Here is a 12,716-nt window from a genome sequence, read left to right on the forward strand (position 1 = left end):
GTCGCTACTACTACTACTAATATAAGCAATAACAGCAACACTATAGTTGATGCTTTTGTTATGCAGCAGGAGCTGAAGCTAAAGTTCGGGTCTTTGCCTAAGGAGGTTGAAGATTGAGTTATAGAAAGGAGCGAGAAGAAAATAAAAACAGGGAACTCAAAGTGGTGAAGGGCATGAATGGGTTGGGCCACGGCCCGCCACCTCCGTCGTCGCCATCACCGTCGGCAACGAGTACCTCACCACCACCGTTGACACGGGTACGGCAGCGCTGGTACTGACGGAGCGTTTGAGTGGCTGCGCGAAGTGAGGATCGTCGATGGGGCCCATGGAGGCGCACTTGCGTTTGAGGGTGGAGTTCCAGTGGTTCTTAATGGCATTATCAGGAGTCGGGCTATGGTGGCCCATTTGTTGCCGAACCGAGCGTAAGCTCTGATTATGGTGTCGTTCTCTTCGGGGGTGAAGGCCCGATGCTCCACGGGTGGGGAGAGCTGGTTGCACCATTGAAGCCTGCAAGACTTGCCCTAGCAGAACATTGAGAGAGAGAGAGAGAGAGAGAGAGAGGGGAGGGGGAGGAGACGATAGTGGTAGTGGTGGAGAGAAGGGTAGTTTAGAAATTTTATTTAATTTTTTAGGATTTGGATAATTTTGCTTATAAAAACCATTTTTTATGGATACAAATGGTAATTTCTATTTTTCATGGGTAGATATGTCAGCGTTTTCAACTTTTATGTGTAGAAATGGTAGTTTACTCTACATATATATAATAGTTACACGTGTTTCTTTCATTAATAATTATGACACCTAATCATTTTCTATCATACTTATAATCTTCATTTTCCTCTCTTGGAATCGAACTAAAATTGAAAGAAAAGAAAGCAAGAGTGACCGAGAGTGAGGGAGAGAAATCGTCGAACCTCCAAGTTTCCAATTCCAATTTCTTGTGGTTCGTAACTCCAATAAAAAATCCAATCCGATAAAAGTGTTCGTATCTTTCTCCTCTTCACGTTGACGTTACTTTTGTTTGGGAGAAATTGATGGTGGAACTGCTGTCCCTCCATGCAAGGTTCGGTCGAAGGAGCTCCGAAGGTGGAGTAGCTGATTTCGACGTTCTCTTCTTCAATAGCTCAATCAAAATAGCTTCTCCGAAATTTTTGTTGTTTTGATTTCATACGGAGGTAAAGAATTTTGTTTTTAAATTATAAGTTTTTAATTCATGAATACTCAAAAGTTTAATGAGTAACTCCAAATAATTTATGACTGTCTGGACTGATTGAACGATGAATTTGTGTTGGATTTGTGATTGCAAAAATAATTAAATTTGATGAATATATGTTTGGTTTCCTGAATGTTTAAGAATGCTAAAGATTCTGATTTCTAGCTGGTTGTGATGAGAATTGTTGAAACTGTGGCTGTGAATAAATTATGTGTGTTTTGGTAAAATAATGTATGAATTGAGAATGGTGTAAGAATTGGTATTGTGTGGGATGGATGAAATTGCTGGCTTGATTGATTTATTAATTAATTTGATTGATTCTGAATTGAGTACTGGTTTGGATTGAGATAAGTTAAGGGATGATGAAAGTGAGGGAGCCCGTAAGGGTGGTGAAGTCTATTTTTAAGGGGAGGTTCTGTCCAAATTCTTGTAAGAGTATACGGAAAAGTGATTTTATTTTGGAAACCTGATTTACAAGCTTATTTTGAGAAATGACTCTATGTTAGAAAAAGATTTGGTTTACATATTTACTCAGGGTCTTTGTATTAAAAATTTGATTTATTAGTAATGAATTGAGAGTTGAAAAAGACTTTGATATTAGAACTGGCTAGATTTTAGATTTGTAAATATTTTGAATACCGGACTTGGGTTGTTTGATTTATTGGAAGTGACCTTTGATAATTGAAAATGGATTTACAGTATTGAATTTGATTTGTTTGAATAATCAAGAAGGATTTTTGAGAATTGAAAATGGTTTGGTAAAGACCCTTGAAGGGTGGCAAAGCCCGAATTTTAGAAGAAATACTACAGAAATTTTTATAGAACTCCGAGGCTTGTTTAAAGCTTTATCTAAAGGAAAGTTGAATTTAAAAACTATGTTATTTTTTTTGATTTGTTTAGAAAAGAATAAATTATGCTATGATTTTGAATTGTTAAGAAAAGTATTTTGTTTTGAGGTCATTTATTAAGAAAATAATTTTTTTAATTAAACGTTAAAGAAGTTTGGCTATATAGAAATTAAAGGTTTTAATGCTAAAAATGAAAGTATACCTATGTGGTGATGTGGAGGTAAGAGTGATTGATTATTTGGTGATGCGGAGGTATGTGTAACTAAGCGGTGATGCAGAGGTACGTTTAATAATGTAGGTGATGTGGAGGTGTGCGTATGAATCGGTGATGTGGAGGCATAATAAAGAGAAAGAGAATGAGAAGCCATGTATGAAAGAGATAACTGAAACAGAAAATGAATCATGAAAAGTGTATATTGAATGGGTTTTGTGCCAAAGTGCTAATGCAGAAGTGCCCACCTGACTAATAGCCTAAGATTGCTAATGCGAGAATGTCCACCTAACTGATAACATATTGTATATTGAATGGGCCTTTGTGCTAAACTGCTAATGCGAAAGTGCCCGCCTAACTGATAGCCTAAGATTGCTAATGCGAGAATGTTCGCCTAACTGATAGCCTGTTTCTTACCGTGATGCCAAGATATCCTAACTGACATGGGTTCGCCCATGATGATAATTGTGCGTGACTGACATAGTAAAGAAACCATATTCGGGGTTCGCTCCGAGTAACGTCGGGTTGCGAGTAGACAACCAACGCGCGAGCTCATGGCCTGCTTAGAACAGACATGCATCATATTATTTGCGCATTTGCATTTAGTTATGTTTTGCTTGTGTATTTTTCTTGTGATTGTGTTGGTTGTCTTATTCTGCCTTGCTTGTGTGTTCAATTGGATTTTTGGTACTATTAGTTTATGTATTGAAGTAATTAAGAATTTATGTTGTAAGTGAGTTTTGTTTTAAGCTCAGAAATTTTAAACAAAATAATTAATTGTCTAAAGTAAAATTTAAAAGTATTTTCAAAGGCTTGATAAAAGAATAGTTTTACTGAGTAAAGTCAATTATTCGCATTTCGTTTATTACTTTTATGACATTCACTTTTCCTACCGAGAACATGCGAGGATGACGTTCTCAGTCCTTACAGATTTTTCTTTCAACAATAGGTTCAAGAGTCCTTAGCGCGGAGCCGCGACTGAACATCAGAGCTTTATGTAAATATGTATCCGTATTTTCTGCAGTTAGTTTAGTCTTAGACTTTTTCCTCGCCATTTATTATCTTTGATTTTTAGAGGGGTAGGAGTTGTATTCGAGAATCTTGGAATAAGTCTATGTATATATTTCTATGTGTAGGGACCCAATTAAAAAAAAAATTGGTGCAAGGACTCAATTAAAAAGAAAAAAGTATAGGGACCTAATTGAAAATTTTGCGAAATTATAGGGACCAACAGAGTAATTAAACCAAAATAAAAAGCGTTAGATGTAAGTAACGCCTAAGCTTTTAGTACGATCATGAGGTGCTAAAAGTTAAGGTATTACATAAAGTATTTGGTATAATCAATTACCTTTTGCGACTGATTCAATTACCTTTATGTGGTCTTTTTTTTTGTATAGATCTATTGAGACAAAAAGCTTGTTGTGGGCATGATAAAGACTCTAGTGTTTCAAGGGTAAAATACCTATGGGAGATCGAACTAATTTGGTTTTGCATAAATATCTATTTCAAGATAAGGACCTTGCTGATAAGGGTGTTCATTAGGTAATTACTGATTTCTCATTCATAAAAGTTAAGTGTATTTCTACTTTATTGAGACTAAAGAAATATATATTAAAATATATGTTGCTAATTATTGTTACTGTTAGTATCTGTGCTTTTCTGTCCATATGGGAATAACTAAGAATTTAGAATTGTTGTTATTTATCTTATTATCGTCTTAAGTTTCACTAGAAGCTATGCTCTTAGCTGATAAGGGTATTTGAATACATGAGGATTAACAAATTTTTAAAAAATTTAAAATTTAAGTTTACCGTTAGATGAATCCATCGGTAATTATTAATTAATAATATATTACTGTCAAATTTATGGGAGAAAAATCCCACGATAAAAGTTACCAATAGAAATTTTTCGACAGTAATTAACGGCGAAAAAAATCTGCCAGTAAACAATTACCAACGAGGTTTATACTGTCGAATTTATTTCGACGGTAATTCTAATGATAAACATATTACCGGTGAATTTTTTTGGTAAATCCGACAGTATTCAACATTTTTCTTGTAATGACAACTACTGAGACTTGAGGGAGACATAGAGGCGACGAAGACAAGGACAATGTCTTTGGACTTTTGGTAGGAAACAAACGTTTGTTAACGGGGGATCACTTGGGAGTTTTTTATTTAAAGAAGACAGATTGTAACGTGCAAACGGCGTCGTTTTGCTGTAATTGGAGCTTAACCACTAAATGACATCGTTTGGTGAACTGTCAAGTTAGTACTTAATTGCATACATCTTCAACGTTAACATACCTGAAATTTTTTAGACTAATGGTGACTCGTGAGGAGTACATTTGGTCATTTTAAAAAGTGAAAAACTTAATTGATGAAAGCTGAGAATTTCAGGGACCATTTGAAGCAATACCTATAAAAATAGCTAACAATAAGAAACTTGGTAATGTATATGTCTTAAATATAGAATGTATGTATTGAAAAATTAAATTTTAAATATTTTATTTTTGGTTTCTAACGGTATCTTTAATTTGGCGGGTCAAGGACTAATTTGTTGTAAATCCAAGCTCTATTTAAGGATTTGTCGCCAGCTAATAAGTTGCTGCATGCACAAGACGAAATTTGAATTCCGACACTTGCTTAAACGGACTAGTGAACTAACTACTAAACTAACTTAATTTGCTTAAATTTTAAAGTATTTACTAAAGAGAAAAGCTCAATGACAAACATAATTTATTTTTTTGACAAGTATTTTTAGCTATCACAAAACTAATCTAATTTGGTTAAATTTTAAAGTATTTATTAAAGAGAAAAGTTCAATGACAAACATAATTTATTGTTTTAAAAAAAGTATTTTTAATTATTAGACTAATTTTTTTAGTTTAACATCTCAAGAATATATTTTTAGTCTACACTTTTAAATATTATTAGTTAACTATTAAACAAAAATAATATATTTTACTGTTTCTTTAACATTTTTTTTTATTAAATTAAAAGAAGTTAAGATACGTAATTTTAACAAAATCTAAAGACAAAATATTTATATGCCTTAACTTTTGTATGTTCATTGCATATATATATATATATATATATATATATATATATATATAAAACGTCATTAGGGATGTAATTTTTATCAAGTCAATAAATCATGTTACATAATCAATACTTTTATAACTAATATAAGAATAAACAAAAAATTAATTAATTTTTTTTTTTTTTAAAAAAGTGAGAATAAAAATAGGACTATTAATAATACATTAAGGGTTAAGTATAATTTTGGTTCTTAAAGTATAGACCAAAATTTTTTTCGTCTCCTGCATACAAAATCGTCCTTCGAACTAAAATACTCAAGTAGTAATTTCAATTTTTAATGGGCAAAAAGATCTCAATTGTAAGACCCGGTTAATAAACGGCTAATTAATTCATAAATGAGAATTTATTCTAGAAAGCCAAAAATGTTATTTTTATGGCTAAATGTGATAGAGGAGAGTGAGAAGAGAATTTCGGTACCAATTTTATAGAAATCGGACCAAGATTGGACCGAACGGACCAAATCGGGCCAACCGGACCCAAAGTGGGCCCTTGGCCCAACTAAACTAAACCAAAACCCTAGTTTTCAGCACTCTCTCTCCTCACAACACACAAACACACGCTGAAATGGTGGAGAGGAGGGGAAGAACACTCTCTCAAGTTCTCTTCCTTAGTTGATCTTCAAACCACCATAACTTTTGATCTAGAGCTCCGATTGTCGCACCGTTTGCGGCCACGCGTTCACCGTGGAGAGCTCTAAAAAACCCATACAATCAATCTTAAGGTAAGCCACGTTTTGCTCTTCTAAATTCCAGCCCTTGTTTTCGAGTTTCATGGATGAAATGTTGAGATTTTGGGCTCTTTGATGTTATAGGACCCAACTCTCTTGAAGGAGAAGGTTAATCTTGTCTCCTTGGACCTTGGGTGTGGTAAGATTCTCAACCCTAGTGTAATTTGTTGTTCTATGATGTTGGGTATTGAGATGTAGTGTATAGATATGATGATTGTAGCTTAAGTTGTGTATATGTGAATATTGGAGCTTGATTGGTGATTTTGGAAAGCTTGGGAGAGGGTTTTGTGTGACAAAATCTGTTATTGGAGGTGTTGAGACCTTGAGAGGTTGTGGACAAGGGGATTGGAAGTGCTCCGGTTGAGCTTGGGAAATCGGCTAAGGTATGGTCTCGGTTTCTCGTATCTAATATGTAATGTGGTAGGAAATACTTAGGCTAGAGGCCCTAAGATAGGCATTGAATTGATGATGTTGTTGATTGGTTGAGATATATGATGTGATCATATATGTGATTATGAATATTGATGCCTTGGTTGTGTGATGTATGAGAAAATGCATGTTGTGATATATGCTTGATGAATGATTAAAGTTGAATTGGTGGGTGGTACCATGTTGATGGTGAATATGATGATGATTATGTATAATGATGGTTGATTGGAAATGGTATTATTGGAAATTGGGATGAGGAAGGATGTATGATATGATATTGTGTTTGTCCTTTAGCCATTTGATTGAGAAGTGTTAAAATGGTTGGATGTGGTTTTGGGAATTTGGTAAAATGTCAATGTGTGAGTTGAGGATGACTTGATGTTGATTTTGGTACATTTTGATTGATTTCAAGGAAAAGGAATGAAATTGGCATGTTTTGATTGATTTTGAAAAGAGTTGAAAGTGGCTTGTTTTCAAAATGGTACTTTATGGTTTTGTATGAAAACATGGTTTTTGGGAATGCTTTGACGGGACATAACTTGGACTACGGATATCTGTTTTGTGCCAAATTTGTTTAAAAAAATGAAATTTGATCCGGGATGTCCATGCCGTTCGAAGAACGGGTGAAAAACGATTTAAAATGAGAAAATTATGTCCGTTGGAAGATTGGGGATTTTTTTGAATCTGTAAATTCTGCAACTTTTAACTTAGAAAATTTCTTAGCAGAATGACCCTCCGCGCGTAGGCGTGCTTGGCCCATGCGCGTCGTTCTTCAAGAAAGCACCATCCACGTGTGCGCGTGGTGTGCGCGGTCGCATCGATGCGCTGCACCAAATGCCCAGCTATTTTCCCAAGAGTTGTGCCAGAGTTGTGCCAGTTTTGTGCCTGGGGCGCAAGAGCACCCACGCATACGCGTGGCTGACACTCGCGCGTCGTTTGGTTATTTTTCAACCCGCGCGTCCGCGCGTATGACGCTTGCGCGTCGATGAGATTTTGTGGCTATCCACGCATGCGCGTGGAGTGCGCGTACGCGTGGCCCTGTTTTCACCCCAAAGTTGATTTTTGAGTTTTAAAAGCCAAATTTCATACTTCTAAGCCTTCGATCTCACCACTTATGTCTTGAATCATTATGATGTGCCTAGCAATGAGGCAAGGGGCTAGTAAATGTGGTAACTTGCGAGTGAAGCAAGGGAAAAATGAATGATCAATGAGGATCAAAGATGATTATGTGAGATATGGAGGATGGCGGTGGAAGTGCTTGTTGTGCCATGGGCCGAAGGACCGTAATTGTTAATGAATTGGCTGGTTATGGATTTAACCGTAAGCCGGATGGCTAGATTATTGCCGTGTTACGGCGGAGCCATGATTATGGCTAAGTATAAATGCATATATGCTGTTGAATGAATTGTGAATGTTTGCACTTCCACCATCGGAGATGAGGGTTTCCTTGGGAGGAAGCAGTGGCTAGCCACCACGTGCTCCAGGTTGAGACTCGAAACTCTTTTGACCCTATGTCGTAAGTGTGGCCGGGCACTGTGAAAGGCCCGGATGAGCTCGCCCCCGTAATTATTCACCAGTGAGGGTGATAGATATGGATCATGATTATGATCAAGTTTATGATGAGTATAACTCGAGTTGGGGATGCGCGACAGAGGGACAGTCCAATGGTTAGCTACCAGGACTTGTCGGGTTGGCTCTATAACCGACAGATGATATCATCAGCCACTAGGGACAGGCATTCATCATATGCATACTATATGAATTGTTTGAGATTGCCTATTTGACTGCATATTACTTGCTAATTGTCTAAATGCCTTATCTGTTCTTATTTGTAAATCTCTTGTCTGATATAACTGTGTTTGCTATATTATACTCCTGCTGGTGGTTGGGAGGTCTGAAGGAATTGGAAAGGGAAGTATTAGTTAGACTGAAGGATCTTTAGTCAGTTGCCACTTACGGTTTAGTTTGTTTATAAGCTTTGATATTATTTGGAGGAAGTTCTAGGATTGCCTTCGGCTTTCCTCTATTATTATGTATTATATATGTGGAAGCTGTTACCATGCTGGGAACCTTTGGTTCTCACCCATGCGGATTTTGTGGTTTTCAGATGCAGGACGCGAGGCTTCTCGTTGAGGCATGCTGGAGACTTCTGGATTAGCGAAGATTCTTGTTCTCGAGACTCTATTTTGGTTTATATACCTTGTTTAGATATTTTTATCTCCATTAAATAATACAAACTGTGATGACTCCTTCTAGAGGGGATTTTGGAGAATAAGTTTCTGTATTTGTGTCCCTTTGGGTTTCCTTTGGGGTTTTCTTATTTTATTATATGTATATATTACTATGCTCGGACCCGTTATCTTCGCAACCGGATTTTGAGTCTTGATATTCCCGTTTTTTACACTCTTTGTATATATATGATCTTGCGTTAGCTTATCCCTGTTCGTTACGTTATCGATCGGAGTGTTGCGCTTTCGAGTTACTGTTTTTGTTTACCCCTTTTTTCTACAAAGGCTCCTAGTTATAATCAATTATTCATACTACTATACGTACTAAATTTTTGTTTTAGAGGTCGTAAAACCTTGCCATCTCTGAATTATGACTTAAGCATAAGACTCTGTATGGTAGGGTGTTACACCTCGCGTGATTCCCTTTCTCCTTCGTCCATTCTCTTTCTCTTCTTTTTTTTTTAGAGTAAAGTACTAAATTGGTCCCCTACGTTTGGGCGTAATCCTGTTTTGGTCCTTAAAGTTTAAAGTGTCCTATTTAAATCCAAAAAAGTTTCATTTAGCTTCAATTTAGTCCACCGTGAGGTCAAAGTTAAATAATTAACGAAATGTCCTATATGACAACAATATAAGAACAAGGTTGATAATTTGGAGAATAAGTACAAGCTCCAGAGGCACAAAATCAACCATGGATGCATCAATATATGTATTTATAAAAAATGATAAATAAATATATTGATGCATCCACGGTTAATTTTGTGCCTCTGGAGTTTGTACTTATTCTCCAGATTATGGACCTTGTTCTTATACTGCTGTCATGTAACATATTTCGTTAATTATTTAATTTTGACCTCACGGTTGGGACTAAATTGAAGCTAAATGAAACTTTTTTGGACTTAAATAGGATACTTTGAACCTTAAGGACCAAAACAAGATTACACCCAAATATAGGAACCAATTGAGTACTTTAGCCTTTTTTTTAATTTTATAATTTTTTTAAATAAGAGTAATTTGGTAATAAATTTAAAATTTAAGTGAAAATGACGATTTTAAAACTAAATTAAATTTTAAAGATAATTTTGTATGTAAAAAAGATTAAAGATAAAAAAATTTTCGACCCATATCTTAAAGAATAAAATCGTAGTTAACCAATATATTAATATATTAATGAAAGAAACTATTAGTCATTTAGACTTTCACTTCACTAAATAGTTTGAGGAGTATTGAAATAGGAGTACTGTATGTTCTCACTTTTATTTTAAATCTTTTATTGGAGTCTTGTATTCTGATATTGGTTTAGCATTAGTTTTGGTATTAGTTTGACCTTGTTAAATTCAATTTGGTTCTATAATAACAATTAAAGTCATTTGAATAAAACTGAATAAAAATTAAATCTACAGTATAGTTTCAATTAAATTTTCAATAAAAACTAATCAAAAATTGATATATCATTACTAATTAAATCTAGACTATAGTTTCAATCAAATTTTTAATAAAAACTAATAAAAATTGTTATATCATTACTCTAATTTTGATAATGTCATTTTTTTATTTTGATAGATTTATGCAAATATATAATAAAAAATAATGATAGATGACATCATAAAAAGAATAAAATTGATGTTATTATTTTCCAATTACATTTCAGTGATGTTAACATAATTGGACTAAATATTGATAAAATTTTTTGAACAAATTTAAATTCTAAAATTTTACTCAAGAGAAAAAAATTGTACCTTTGAATTTTTACAAACATTGAAAAATACTAACTAAGATTATTATTAATAAAAAAATATATAATTTTTTATAAAAATATTTAAAATATATTAAATTTAACATTTTGGATGTAAAAATGAAAATATATGGACCCCAAATCCTCGGTAACCTTTTTAACGAGTAAGAAATTAAAGACTTGTTCTCAACAAACTGCAAGAGTGTTCTTTAGTTAGGACTATAGTAGCAGTACAAAAAGAGGGATATCCATAATATCTTTTTTCTTGGTTCTTTTGACAATTTGGTATTGACAATACTGCTTTGTTTTGGTTGGTTTCTGGTTCTTGGACAGTGGACTGCCTTGGTAACACACACAAATTACAATTGCTCATTTTCAATGTTATCTAGTCTTGGAGATAACAGCTTCTGTTCTTTTTAGAACAAAATAAACATTTACTACTTGACTCATTTGCGTGGTCTCGTATTCATGTTGACTAACGAAATAAAGTAGCCGCATTTTTTCTTTTGGACCTCTTCTTATTGATACTCATAGTCCGAAGATGCTGCCATGTTGGTTGGAATAATTTAAAATTTAATTTAATATTTTAAATTTTAACAGAGTAAATATATATTTTATTTTTGAGTACTTTTTAATCAAATTATATCTTTTACAGATACAAGATAAATTTAATTCTTTTGTAAGTAACTTAGATAGATAGTAAAATTATTCTTTTGTAGATAATTTTATTATTGTTCAAAATAATTGTTTATAGAAATAGTAATTTTTTTTAGATAAATCATAATATTTTTTATAATTTTACAAAGAGAAAGTTTAATGTACAAATGAAATTTAATTGAATTTTTAATTAAGCAAAAAAATAGATTCTATTCTTTTTCTTACAAAAATATTATGTACGTACTAAAAATTAAGCATTAAATTATATGTTTTATAAATCGCTAAATTGGTTAATATATTTGTGTATAAATAAATATTTTACTTAATTCATGTTTAATTTATATATATTTTAATATATTTTATAGAAATGATTGATTTTGTATGTACTTATAATATATTGTTTTCTTTTATAGAAAATAATACAACTTTTTTTAAAAAAACACACATAAATTACAAAAGAAACAACAACATTTTATATAAAACACTTCAAAAAAAAAATCATAAAACCCTAGTGAAAAATTAAGAACTTAGTTAAAGTTAGTTGTACACTTAGTACTGCTCTTTTAAAAAATATTTTAAACACATTTACAGTGAAATTTAGTTTTGAAACATTAACAAGTGCTTTTAACTCATTATATGTAAAAAGTATTAAATTTTGGTATTACACTCTTGAATTTCAACTTTCAAGTGGTAATGGTACACACTAAATGATTGGTTTTAGAAAAATAGTTTTATTTGTTTTTCATAGAATTTATCTAAATTTAATTTAATGCTTTCATTACTTAATGAATTTATTCAAATTGAATTAGTTAAAAACTTAAAATTCAATGAAGTATAATTACAAGTAGTAATTTTGTAACGAAAATGATAGACAATAGCAAAAAAGTAGAGTGATTAGCTTACCCTTTTAATTTAGAGTGGACCAGTGGCTAATTAGATAAGGAAATTAATACATACTACTGGTTGCTAAGAAAAAGTGTTAACCCTCCTTTATATTTAGAGTGAACCATTAGCTAATAAAAAAAGATTAAAAGTTTACTGCGCGTAACATCATCATAGCTAAGGGATATATAAAAATAAAAATAAAAGGAAGAAATAGAAAGAATGAAAGAAATCCCAAGAATTAAGAAACTTTCAAGGAGGATGAATAGATGAATGAAATCATATTTGGAGAGTAAAATCCTGAATGTGATTCGTGATTGTGTTGGTGAAGAATAAGATAAGAGGGAGAAGAGAATGGCAAGTGGCAAAATTGTAATTTTAATAATTATATAAAAGAAGAAATGTACTGTCTTTTTTTTTTCCAATACAATTCTTTTTAGTGTATAAGAGTATTTTTATGTGAAATGATGAACTTTACATTTTCTTTAATAATAAAAAGTGTATTAAATTATTTATATCAGTTAATACTTTATTCTGTGGTGATGAGAATGCTAAGTGAATTAAAAAAAATTCTCTTTCTCTAAATGGCAAACAACTAAATCCTATTATTAAAAATAAATTATACTTCATATACACAAAAATCCAGTTATTGTATAAAGATACGTATTTGGTGATAATGAAAAAAAGT

Source organism: Arachis hypogaea, chromosome 17 (genome assembly GCF_003086295.3).
Source record: "Arachis hypogaea cultivar Tifrunner chromosome 17, arahy.Tifrunner.gnm2.J5K5, whole genome shotgun sequence".
In the NCBI taxonomy this organism is placed as follows: domain Eukaryota; kingdom Viridiplantae; phylum Streptophyta; class Magnoliopsida; order Fabales; family Fabaceae; genus Arachis; species Arachis hypogaea.